The sequence below is a fragment of the Somniosus microcephalus genome, chromosome 16 (genome assembly GCF_052327205.1).
Source record: "Somniosus microcephalus isolate GS21.2 chromosome 16, FLI_Smic_1.0, whole genome shotgun sequence".
Lineage (NCBI taxonomy): Eukaryota > Metazoa > Chordata > Chondrichthyes > Squaliformes > Somniosidae > Somniosus > Somniosus microcephalus.
The window spans coordinates 33,819,329-33,831,322 of record NC_141002.1 but is presented as its reverse complement, the minus strand read 5'-3'; positions in this window follow the sequence as shown (position 1 = coordinate 33,831,322).

The window sequence follows — 11,994 nt, the reverse complement described above, 5'->3', positions numbered from 1 at the left end:
CCGAGTGAGGGACCGCAAGGACGTCCGCATCACCCACGCCATGACAGGAGCTGATGACTGCTGGACAGACCACCGCCTAATCCACTCTGTCATCTCCATCAATGTAGCCCCAAAACAGGGCGGCAACAGAAACAATGCAGCAGGAAAATTAACGCTGGAGCACTCAAAGACCCCGCTAAGAAAGCCCTATTCAGCCTGCGCCTCACAAACAGCCTGACAACTCCCAGTGATGCAGAGACACCGAGTGCCCACAGAATCTGGTCTGCACTCAAGGCCTCCATAATCAGCACCTGTGAAGAGACGCTCGGTCACTCAACCAGGAAACACCAAGACTGGTTCGACGAGAATGATTAGGAGATCCAGGAGCTAATCAGCCGCAAGCGCAAGGCATTTCTGATCTTGAAACAGCAACAGAACTTGAGAGCAAGAAAGCAGCTCTACAGAAGCCTGAAGGCCAAGGTCCAACAAAAAACTCGCGACCTAAAGAACAGATGGTGGGTGGAGAAAGCGCAGGAGATCCAGCAGCTAGCCGACAACCACGACGTGCGTGGATTCTTTAGCGCAGTCAAGACCATCTACGGCCCAAGCACCCAAGGCCCTTCCCCACTGTGGGCCAAGAATGGAGAGGTACTCATCAAGGACAGGGAAGCAGTCAGTGCCCGCTGGAAGGAGCAGTTCGAAGATCTCCTTAACCATGACTCTGTCTTCGACACGAGTGTCCTCAACTCCATCCCACAACATGCTACCCGCCACCATCTCAGCACAACCCCAGCCCGGCATGAGGTTGAGAAGGCCATCCAACAACTGAAGAACAACAAGGCCTCAGGAACAGATGGAATCCCCACCGAGGCACTAAAGCATGGCGGAGAAGCACTACTGGTGCGAATTCATGAACTCATTTCTCTTATCTGGAAGGAGGAGAGCATGCCAGGGGATCTCAGAGATGCCGTAATTGTGAGCATCTTCAAGAAAAGTGACAAGTCCGATTGCGGTAATTACAGAGGAATTTCCCTGCTATCTGCCACAGGGAAAGTCATCGCAAGAATCCTCCTCAATTGCCTTCTACCAGTGGCCGAAGAGCTCCTCCCAGAGTCGCAATGCAGATTCCGCCCACTAAGGGGCACAATGGACATGATCTTCACCGCACATCAATTACAAGAGAAATGCAGGGAACAGCACCAACCGCTGTACATGGCCTTCTTTGATCTCACAAAGGCCTTCGGCATTGTCAACCATGAGGGATTATGGAGTGTCCTCCTCAAATTCGGCTGCCCTCAAAAGTTTGTCACTATCCTCCGCCTGCTTCACGACGACATGCAAGCCGTGATCCTGACCAACGGTTCCACCACAGACCCAATTCACGTACAAACCGGGGTCAAGCAAGGCTGTGTCATCGCACCAACGCTCTTCTCAACCTTCCTTGCTGCAATGCTCCATCTCACCCTCAGTAAGCTCCCCACTGGAGTGGAGCTAATTTACAGAACAAACGGGAAATTGTTCAACCTCCGTCGCCTCCAGTCCAGAGCCAAGGTCGTCCCATCCTCTGTCGTTGAATTACAGTATGCAGACGATGCTTGCGTCTGCGCTCACTCGGAGGCCAAACTCCAAACCATCGTAAACACCTTCACCGAAGCATACGAGAGCATAGGCCTTACACTAAACATCCGTAAGACAAACGTCCTCTACCAACCTGCCCCCGCCACAGAGTGCTGCCCTCCCCCGATTATCAAAATCCACGACAAGGCCTTGGACAACATGGACCACTTTCCATACCTCAGGAGCCTACTGTCAACAAGGGCAGACGTCGACGACGAAGTCCAACACTGCCTTCAGTGTGCCCGTGCAGCCTTCGGTCACCTGAGGAAGAGAGTGTTTGAAGACCAGGACCTCAAACCCGGCACTAAGCTCATGGTCTACAGAGCAGCAGTGATACCTGCCCTGCTGTATGCCTCAGAGACATGGCCCATGTAAGCAGGCACCTCAAAGCACTGGAGAGGTACCACCAATGCTGCCTCCGCAAGATCCTGCAAATCCATTGGCAGGATAGGCGCACCAACATCAGTGTTCTTGCTCAGGCCAACATCCCCAGCATTGAGCGTGGTCAGAGCTTCAATCAGCTCCGATGGACGGGTCACATTATCCGCATGCCCGATACGAGACTCCCAAAACAAGCGCTCTACTTGGAGCTCCGGCACGGCAAGAGAGCCCCAGGTGGGCAGAGGAAACGCTTCAAGGACACCCTCAAAGCCTCCTTGAAAAAGTGTAACATCCCCACCGACACCTGGGAATCCCTGGCCCAAGACCGCACAAAGTGGTGGAGAAGCATCCGGGAAGGCGCCGAACACCTCGAGTCTCTTCGCCGGAAGCAAGCGGAAGCCAAGCGCAGGCAGCGCAAGGAGCGCACGTCAACCCAAGCACCCCACCCACCCGCCCCTTCAACCAACGTCTGCCCCACCTGTGACAGAGACTGTAGGTCCCGCATTGGACTAATCAGTCACCTGCGAGCTCATTTTTAATGTGGAAGCAAGTCATCCTCGGTTCCGAGGGACTGCCTAAGAAGAAGAAGTCTGAAAAACAACCATTCACCACTACTCTCTGATTTCTGTCCTGTAGCCAATTTTGTATCCCTGCTGCCACATTCCCTTTAATCCCACAGGCTTTAATTTTGCTAAAAGTTTATCATGTACTTTGTCAAAGCCTTTTGAAAGTCCATATACACAACATCAATCGCAGTACCCTCATCAACCCTCTCCATTACTTCATCAATGAACTCGATCAAGTTAGTCAAACACGGTTTGCCTTTAACAAATCCATGCTGACTTTCATTAATCAGCTCCTACTTTTCCAAATGCCAATTAACTTTGGCTCAGATTATTGTCTCTAAAAGTTTCCCCACCACCAACATTAGGTTGTAGTTACCGGGTTTATCCCTCTCCCCTTTTTGAACAGGGGTGTAACATTTGGAATACTCCATTCCTCTGGCACCATCCTCATATCCAAGGAGGATTGGAAGATTGTGGCCAGAGCCGCCACAAATTCCATCCTCAGTAACCTAGGATGCATCTTTTCTAGACCGGGTTACTTTTCTATTTTGAGGACAGCCAACCTTTTAAGTACCTCCTCTTTATCTATTTTTATCCTTTCCAATATCGCTATTGCCTCCTCCCTTACTGTTACATTGGTAGCATCCTCTTCTCTAGTGAAGACAGATGCAAAGTACTCATTTAGTACCTCAGCCATGCCCTCTGCCTTCACAAAAATATCTCCTTTTTGGTCCCTAATTGGCCCCACCCTTCCTTTGACTACTATTTACTATTTATGTGTTTATAAAAGACTTTTGGTTCCCTTTTATGTTAGCCATTAATCTATTCTCACACTCTCTCTTTGCCTCTCAGTCACTTTTTTTTAGTTCTCCTCTGTATTTTCTATATTCAGCTTGGTTCTCTACTGTATTATGAACCTTATAATTGTCATACGCCTCCTTTTTCTGTCACATTTAACCTCTATATCTTTAGTCATCCAAGGAGATCTATCTTTGGATGCCCTTTCTTTTCCCCTCGTGGGAATACATCTACTCTGTACCCAAACCATCTCCTCTTTGAAGGCCTCCCATTGTTCAATTACTGTTTGCTTACCAATTTTTGATTCCAATCCACCTTGGCCAGATCCCCTTTCAACTCACTGAAGTTAGCCCTCCTCCAGTTAAGGATTTTTGTGCTTGATATTCAAAACCTGATGATATTATGATCACTGTTTCCCAAATGCTCTCCCAATTAAACATGCTCCACTTGCCCCACTTCATTCCCCAGAACTAGGTCCAGCACTGCTTCCTTCCTCATTGGGCTGAAAACACACTGATCAAGAAAGTCCTCTTGTACACATTTCAGGAATTTCACCCCCTCTTTGCCCTTTACACTGTTACTATCCCAATCTATATTAGGATAATTGAAGTTCCCCATTATCACTAAAAAGAAAAAGACTTACATTTATATAACGCCTTTCATGACCACCAGATGTCCCAAAGTGCTTTACAGCCAATGAAGTACTTTTTGAAGCGTAGTCACTGTTGTAATATAGGAAACATGGTGGCCAATTTGCGCACAGCAAGCTCCCACAAACAGCAATGTGATAATGACCAGATATTCTATTTTGGTGATGTTGATTGAGGGATAAATATTGGCCTGTAGTTCTTGCATATTTCTGTAATTTGCCTGCAACTTTGTTCCTCTACCTCCTTCCCACTATTTGGTGGCCTATAGTATACTCCCAGTAGCATAATAGCTCCTCTATTGTTCCTTATTTCTAACCAAATGGACTCTGTCTTTGAACCCTCAACTACATTATCCCTCTCCAGTGCTATAATAGTTTCTTTGATCAATGCAGCTACCCCTCTTTTTTTTCTTGTTTTCCTTCCCTATCCTTCCTGAATACCTTGTAGCCAGAAATATGAAGTCCCCAATCCTCCCCTTCTTTGAGCCAGATCTCTATTATTACCACTATCTCATAGTCCCATGGGGCGACTTGTGCCTGCAGCTCACCAACCTTATTTACCACACTACGTGCCATTAAGTACATGCACCCAAACTCAATCTTAGACTCACTCGCATTTTGCCCTCTGTCTGATCCATCCTATTTCTGAACTATTCTTTACTCCAGTATTATTTGTCTCTCCCAGTCCGCTGTACACTTTGTTTCTCCTCTCTAATGTTTCATCCTGGTGCCCATCCCCCTGCCAAATTAGTTTAATCCCTCCCCCACAGTACCGGTTAACCTTCCCACAAGGACATTAGTCCCAGCTCTGTTTAGGTGTAACCCGTCCACCTTTAACAGGTCCCAATGGTCCAGGAACCTAAAGCCCTCCCTCCTGCACTATTTCTCCAGCTACATGTTAATCTGTTTTATCCTAATATTCCTATACTTACTAGCACGTGGGACTGAGAGTAATCCAGAGATTACTACCTTTGAGGTCCTGCTTTTTAACTTCCTCCCTAGCTCCTGAAACTCTGACTGCAGGACCTCAACCTTTTTCCTTCCTATGTCATTGGTTTCCATTTGGACCACGACTTCTGGCTGTTCTGCTTCCCCCCTCAAAATATTCTGCACTCTCTCAGTGATGTCCCACTCATGTAGCGTTTGCAGAAATGCCTGTCTATCCCCCTGACTATTGAATCATCTAAGACCACTGTATTTCTATGCTTTACTGTGCCCCCCTATGCAGTCATTTGCCCCACAATACCATGGGTTTTCTCTAGACTGCACTCCCTCAAGGTGTTGTCACCTTCACTGGTATTCAGCACTGAAAACCGGTTTGAGAGTGCCACACTCCCGGAGGATTCATGCACTGCCTGGCTCTTCCTACCCTGCCGACGGCCACCCACACTATCCTCCTGAATGCTCCGTAGCTGTCCTCCAATTCTCCCAATTCACAGGAGCACTCCGCTGCCCTTCGCAGAAGCACGCTACTTTTCCAACCCTCCCTACCTGATGTTCTTCTCACCTCCTGACATTGCTTTGCCCCAGAAGTGCACTCTGTGCTGAAGGTGAGAATTTCTGATCAATGGCAAGACCAGGAAATGTCATTTTTAGCCCGCAGCACTAAGGAGCTGCAGCCAGGACTTTAGTGAGAAGATCCTCAAGGAACTGCAGTGAGTTCCAAATATTTTAGGGCAGCAGATCGGATCACCATCTTGTCAAGTTTCCATTCATAGCAGATTTTTTTTAATGTGCAGATTTGTATGCCGTGCCTACATCTGGATATCATGTGATAAACACTCATAAAATGGCAATGAAATACATCTGTCATTCAGTGTTGATGATGTCATCTTAAGGACAGTGTTTAGTATACTAAAGAACTCAAGATAGCTAGCTGGTTTCATGTCATTTGCCCTTAAACAGTAGTCCACAGACTGCCCAAACACTGGCATTTTAGGTTGCAGTTATACTGTAGTGACCCATCTAATATCTGCAGCTTTTACTTGCATCTCATGTATATTGTTTAGTTGCAAATCTAACTCTTGCCTACAGGACAGAGCAACATTTGTATGGTTACGCAAAGCCATTAAATTTGAATTGTCCTGAAAGTACCCCTCCTGCTTAAAATGGGGCAGTATGCTAGATACATCAGACATGTGACTTGGAGTAAACGTAGCCGGTTAACTTAAAGATTCAATTTTCATTGGCTGATCATGAACTTTATCATTACACATATTGTTACAATTACAAAATGGGCCAGTCAGCTCCAGTGATGCATTTACTTTGCTTTAGAAACAAGATCATCAAAAAATAGATCAGTATCTGCAAGAACTTGGATATTTGCTTATGTTTGACTAGCTGTATATGATTTCATTAATTGGAATCTGTATAAGAGATTTAGGAAGGAGTTACTATTGCTTTAATATTACATACTTTTGGTGAGTATGTTAACTGTTAAATTTGTTTTCATTTGCCACCACAGTTAGGCACAGCCTTGAACTTCAAGCAACTGAATTAAGTGGTGTGATGCTGCCAATCAGCAGATCTTAACCAGTGTTCAGTCTGTATCTGAACAAGACAAAACCTTGCTAGTGGATATCTTTCTGGATGCGCCCATGACATACTCATGTTGTTCCATAGTAGTCCCATTAGTGTGAGTGCATGGAGATGGTCAAATTATTTCAAGACAACCATGTTAGAGGGTCCTTTAGAAGTTAATTTTGTGGAACCAGAATGGGCAGGGTCTGAATGTGGACTTGACCTAGTTGTGTCAGGACAATAGGCCATCATAGAGAGCTCATAAATTATGTTGACATCTTACCTATGGATGGATTTACTGTCACTATCTAATTGTATATTATCTATGAACTGGTTTAACATGGTATACAGAGTTGAAGCCCTGGAGCTAGATGAGATGGATGTTAATGTGATAGCCATTGCCTGTGCCCGCATGGGGAAACTGGTTATTGAGCTTTCAATATCTAACCGTGAGGGAAATATCCGCAGAGTATGAAAGTGATGGTTGGACAAACAGCTCAGCAACAGGCAGATGAACTCCAGAAGCCTAAAACGCCTTTAGGATGCAATATATAGAATTGGATGGGGTGTAAATGTGGATGCAGTCAGAATCCGAGTCTAATTCAATCAAATGTCCAACCCAGGGCAGGAGCAGATTTTGAAATCAAGTAGGTCCCATATTTGATCCTTGGAATGTTGCAGGTTTATTGCAGCTACCAGTCTCCGACTAATACCTGAAGCGTGATGTGCAGTCACCAAACAAAAGTTAGACTGCACCCACACTGAAGTCAGCCACAAACCATAGAATCATAGCGCACAGAAGGCGGCTATTCGGCCCATTGTGCCTGTGCCGGCTCTTTGAAAGAGCTACCCAGTTACTCCCCCCTCCCCTACTCCCTTCCATAGCCCTGCATTTATACCCCTTTCAACTCCCTTTTGAAAGTTACTTCCACCACCCACTCAGGCAGTGCATTCCAGATCACAACAACCAGCTGTGTGCATGTATGTTTGGACATCAGAACAGACCATAAGGAGTGTGGAGGAGGTTACAGGCACCGGGCTGGAGTTATACTGTGAACTCCAACCAGTGTGACAATCTCCTGCAAGGCTCTCCTTACACACAGTAATCAATGTGGCAGACAGCAAACACTATAAATTATGGATGGATACCTTACTGTGCAATGCGCTCAACAACAACACAACAAGCGTACGAGCGTAATAGCAAGACCAATCTCCATTCAGTTCAGGCTCACGCCGTCTTTCCGCTGCTCAAGATGTACTATCTGTCGCAGTTTAGTGGGAGTATTCTGGTATTTCGATCATATTGCCGTGGGTCCTGAGTCACCGAAAAGCCCCCCATACAATTTAAGACTGTTACGGAAACCCCTTCCCCTGGAGCACACGTCAAGCTTTCAGTAAACCATTTCAGTACTGCTGGTTCAATCTGCTGCAATCTTACATATTGTATGCTACCTTTGTACAACCAACAATGTGCAGTGAAACTGTGATGTGTGGAGAGACTCTGCTGATCTGGTGAAAGAAAAGCTGATGTGGAGGCGGTGCTCATTGTTGGCGGTGCTAAATTGCATCAGTAATTCAGTCATTGCTCTGCGCTTTTGAATAAAATTGTGTCTGCAGATCGATAATTAAATTCACAATTAAAATGTGAGTATCCGTGTTTCCTAGCATAATTTCAAGGTTAAGCTTCGAGAAGAGTATTGTTAACATGAAATGGTAGCTGATTGTTCTGCAATGGTGCTCATGAGCCAGTAACTCAGAGAGAGAGCAGCGTTGTCAGCAATCCAGCCCGTTAGTTACAGTTGAACACATGTTCTGAGCAGACTGTGCTAGCATGCGGCAGGATTGCATTTATCATTGAATATCATTCCCACAAATGTACATAGGTACATCTTCGGCATTAGGTACTTGGGTTACAATTCGTACCCCTGGCCAGTCTTTACTGATGATTTGCCTAATTAAGCAAATTAGAAATTCCAAAGTTTAATAGAGGATTAGTTGGGCCTGTTGTCCATCTACCGCTCTGGGGCCGTCGCGATTTCTCATCTCATTGGTCCAGCTTTTGAGAACAGTCTGTGAATTCAACTTTTAACAGTCTATTTGTATTGAAAATAAGTACTCAAAATAGGTCCCTCTTTAACACCGAGGTCTACAGGCCGATTATTTTAAAAGGGTTTAAGCAAAATTAAAACTAATAGGTTTGAGTTGATGTATTTAGTCACGAAACGAGAGTTAAAATAAATAATGCGCCAGGATTTTGCCTTGCGACTTTTTTTTTCCTTGTTCTACATCGAGACGTAAACTATTTTATTGTAATTGATGCCCGAGTTCCCTCGTTTATTCAGCGTGATGTCACACACATGTCTGGCAGCAGATGGCTGCTAAATTGTAGCGATCTTTGGGAATTCCGTGTGATTAAAAAAAAAACCTAGATTTCGAATATGATCTTTCAGCGCCGTGAACATAAACGGATTAGTGTAGTTCGTTAAATCCCAAACTGATATCTATAATCCCCCCACCACCACCCAAAAAAACCCACACTGGCATATTCAGCATCAGCCTTCCTGCCTGTTCAATTCTTATTTCACCGTTGCTTGTTCCGGCCCCTGTACGTTTCACACATGTTCAACATCGCTGACAGTCTATCGGTTAACACCTGGTAACTTTAACAGGACCAGAAACGCTTATTAGCAAAACGAACAATCCTTAATTAAAAGCCCGTTAGCATATTTCAACTGCAAAAACAGCTAATGTGTAACTGTTTCTGTCGCGTTTTCACAAATGTTGCATCACTGTTTTCATTCGAATTTCGTTTGTTTTGAGGGTGCCATGCATATTTAGTTTAGTTATGAAATAACATTTTTTCAGGCGGGTTAGAGATTGATCTGGTTGAGTTTAACACGAGGGGTTGCAGAAGGGTGATTTAAATAGTACAATTAAACCCAAACTAGTATCCAGCACAGGCCGACCAAGATCTCCAATCAGTTTAGGGCAGAATCTTGCTCGCGTATCAAATACTTTCCAAAATGCATTCATCGAATTGAATAATAGTTCTGTATTTCCTACAAAATCAAATATAACAAAATAATTGCTTTCGAAAGACAAAAATTTCGTTTATCAATCTTACGGATTTGTATCTTGTGTAATGTAAAAACGTCCTTTGTTGTCGGAATTGGAATCTGTTGAAGCCCCCACACATTTGTTAAAAAATGTAAATAATTAAACAGGAGAGGGTGACAATTTGATATCACTTATTTTGCGGTTAAACAAGTATTCAGTACGATCTTGATTGAAGCCGCTTGGAAAAGCTCGTCCCACGGTTTGTGTGTGAAAGGAGAAGGAACTTTAACAAAGGTTGTGTGATGTCCACTTCGGCCGGTGGTGCAGTTTCAGGGCGGTTTTGTTTGAAAGTCCAATTAACATGTGTAGTGCATCTTGTGTTGTTTTTTTTTTTTAAAAACGGCCAAAATTGGTTGGCTGCAATATTGCAAAAATGTTCAACCCGAGCACAGTGTGCAATGAAAAGACCGAGTTTAATTGGCGGTGCCAAATAAACAACAATGTTAAACTCGCAGTTTGCAATAAAGCAGAGTTAAACGACAGCACTGGGTCGGAGACTGAGCTGAAAAGGGGTACAAAACCAGGGGGCCCGGGTGTATATTCAATCCAACGGGGAAAAGCTGAGGAGAAATTATAGCCCGCTGTACTACCCCTTCCCCAACATAAGCCATAAATGTACTTTTTACAGTTCTAAATGTTTAGTATCCTTTATAACTCTCTAAACATGATCCTTTCTCCTGGATTAATCTCCGTTGGACATGGTGACTTTAAACGGCCCGAGGAGAGAGAATGAAATAATTGAGGAGGAGGGAACGATACTGAGCAGGTTTGGAGCAGCCACGGGCTGTTTGTATGTTACATTCTTTGCACGATGAATTGCTCAGATCGCTTTTCAATTTCCCCTCTCCTCGGTAAAATGTAAGGCTGTGATGTGACGCTGACTAAATGAAATGACATTTCTTATTGAACGATTTGATGTTTAGTTGCATTTCCGTCAGGGACGAATATAGAAATAATAAAACATCCCAAATTAATTCTAAAATTGCTTTGTGTTTGAGAAAGTTGGACTTCTATCGGTTTTTTTGTGTAAAAGGCGACTGGACGAGTTTGAACGCATTGGTTTGATCTGTGTACAGATCTACTGATGAGTATCTATATTAATGACATATGTCAAGACATCACGTTTTCAAATTAGTGGCTTAATTATAGAAAATAGAAGGAGGCTTGCAAATTGAGCAGATTAAGGAAGGTAATCAAAAATGGAAAAAAAACTAACGAAGAATCTGATTAATTGTGGTATTAACGGTCTCATAACACTGGAATATGTTTATCTTCACCCGTTGAGATACTTTTTTAAACTAATGTGCGTTTTGTCGAGGTCGATTGTCACAATTATATAGAAACTTCTCAATTCATTCCCTTCAATCTGCAATTTAGCGCTCCAGTTAGTAATTTAACATTGCATTGAATGAGCCTTTACCCCCAGCGAAACGCTATTTCCCTCGGTAACGTGCTGTGAATACAACACAAATAGTCAAATTGGTGGCTCTTACATTAAAACACTATTATGTTTGATCTTTTGATGGGGAGTTAACACAACGTTCGGCTGCTGCTTCTCATTATTACCAATTAAACAACTGAAGGGCGATCACATGTCTTCAGCCCCTATCGGTACTGTTCCCGCTGAATATTGGCCAGGAACGTGCGTTATGAAGGGAAGTCTGACACAGGAGACTGTTGACAGTGTCTCACAGTACGAGACTGTAGGAGAAGAAAACAAACACTAAATGTTATACAGAATGTACATGTGCGTGTACCACAATACATACATATGTTGATGGTCGACGAGAAACCTTGCAAATTACCTCAGCATTGGAAACATCGCCAAGAGCAATAATATCTGGCAACTTTTGGTGCCCCAGTTTCCGAATCTATGGAATGCCCATTAGTGTCCCAAAGCAATTTTTAAGCTGACAGAGCAGTTGAACTAGAAGCACTTCAATTACAAAGCAATGACAAAAGGGTCTACTTACTGATGGTTATTGTATTGTACATTGGTGCAGTGCCATTCCAAGTTGGACTATGTGAGGCCGTCTCAACGTCAGTTAAAAGGCTACATGTATACAATTTTATACCTCGGGACATTTACACTTGCTGTGTTTGAAATCCCTTGGCCTTTTTTTGAGAGAAACAGTGCACAGAGACAATGAACACATTTTTTGGAGAATATCTCCTCCCTCCTTTAAAATGCAGGCTTTGAGCATTGCACATGTCCCATCCGATAGAGAGAAAATAACTAATTGGATTAATGTTGTAAAAATCGGACGGTAAATGCACAAGGGAATAATAGCTCAAACTAACAAGTTCTGCGCTGAGATTTTTTACAGTTCAGTAGTGAGGCATTTGCACAGAAGAACAAGAACCCGG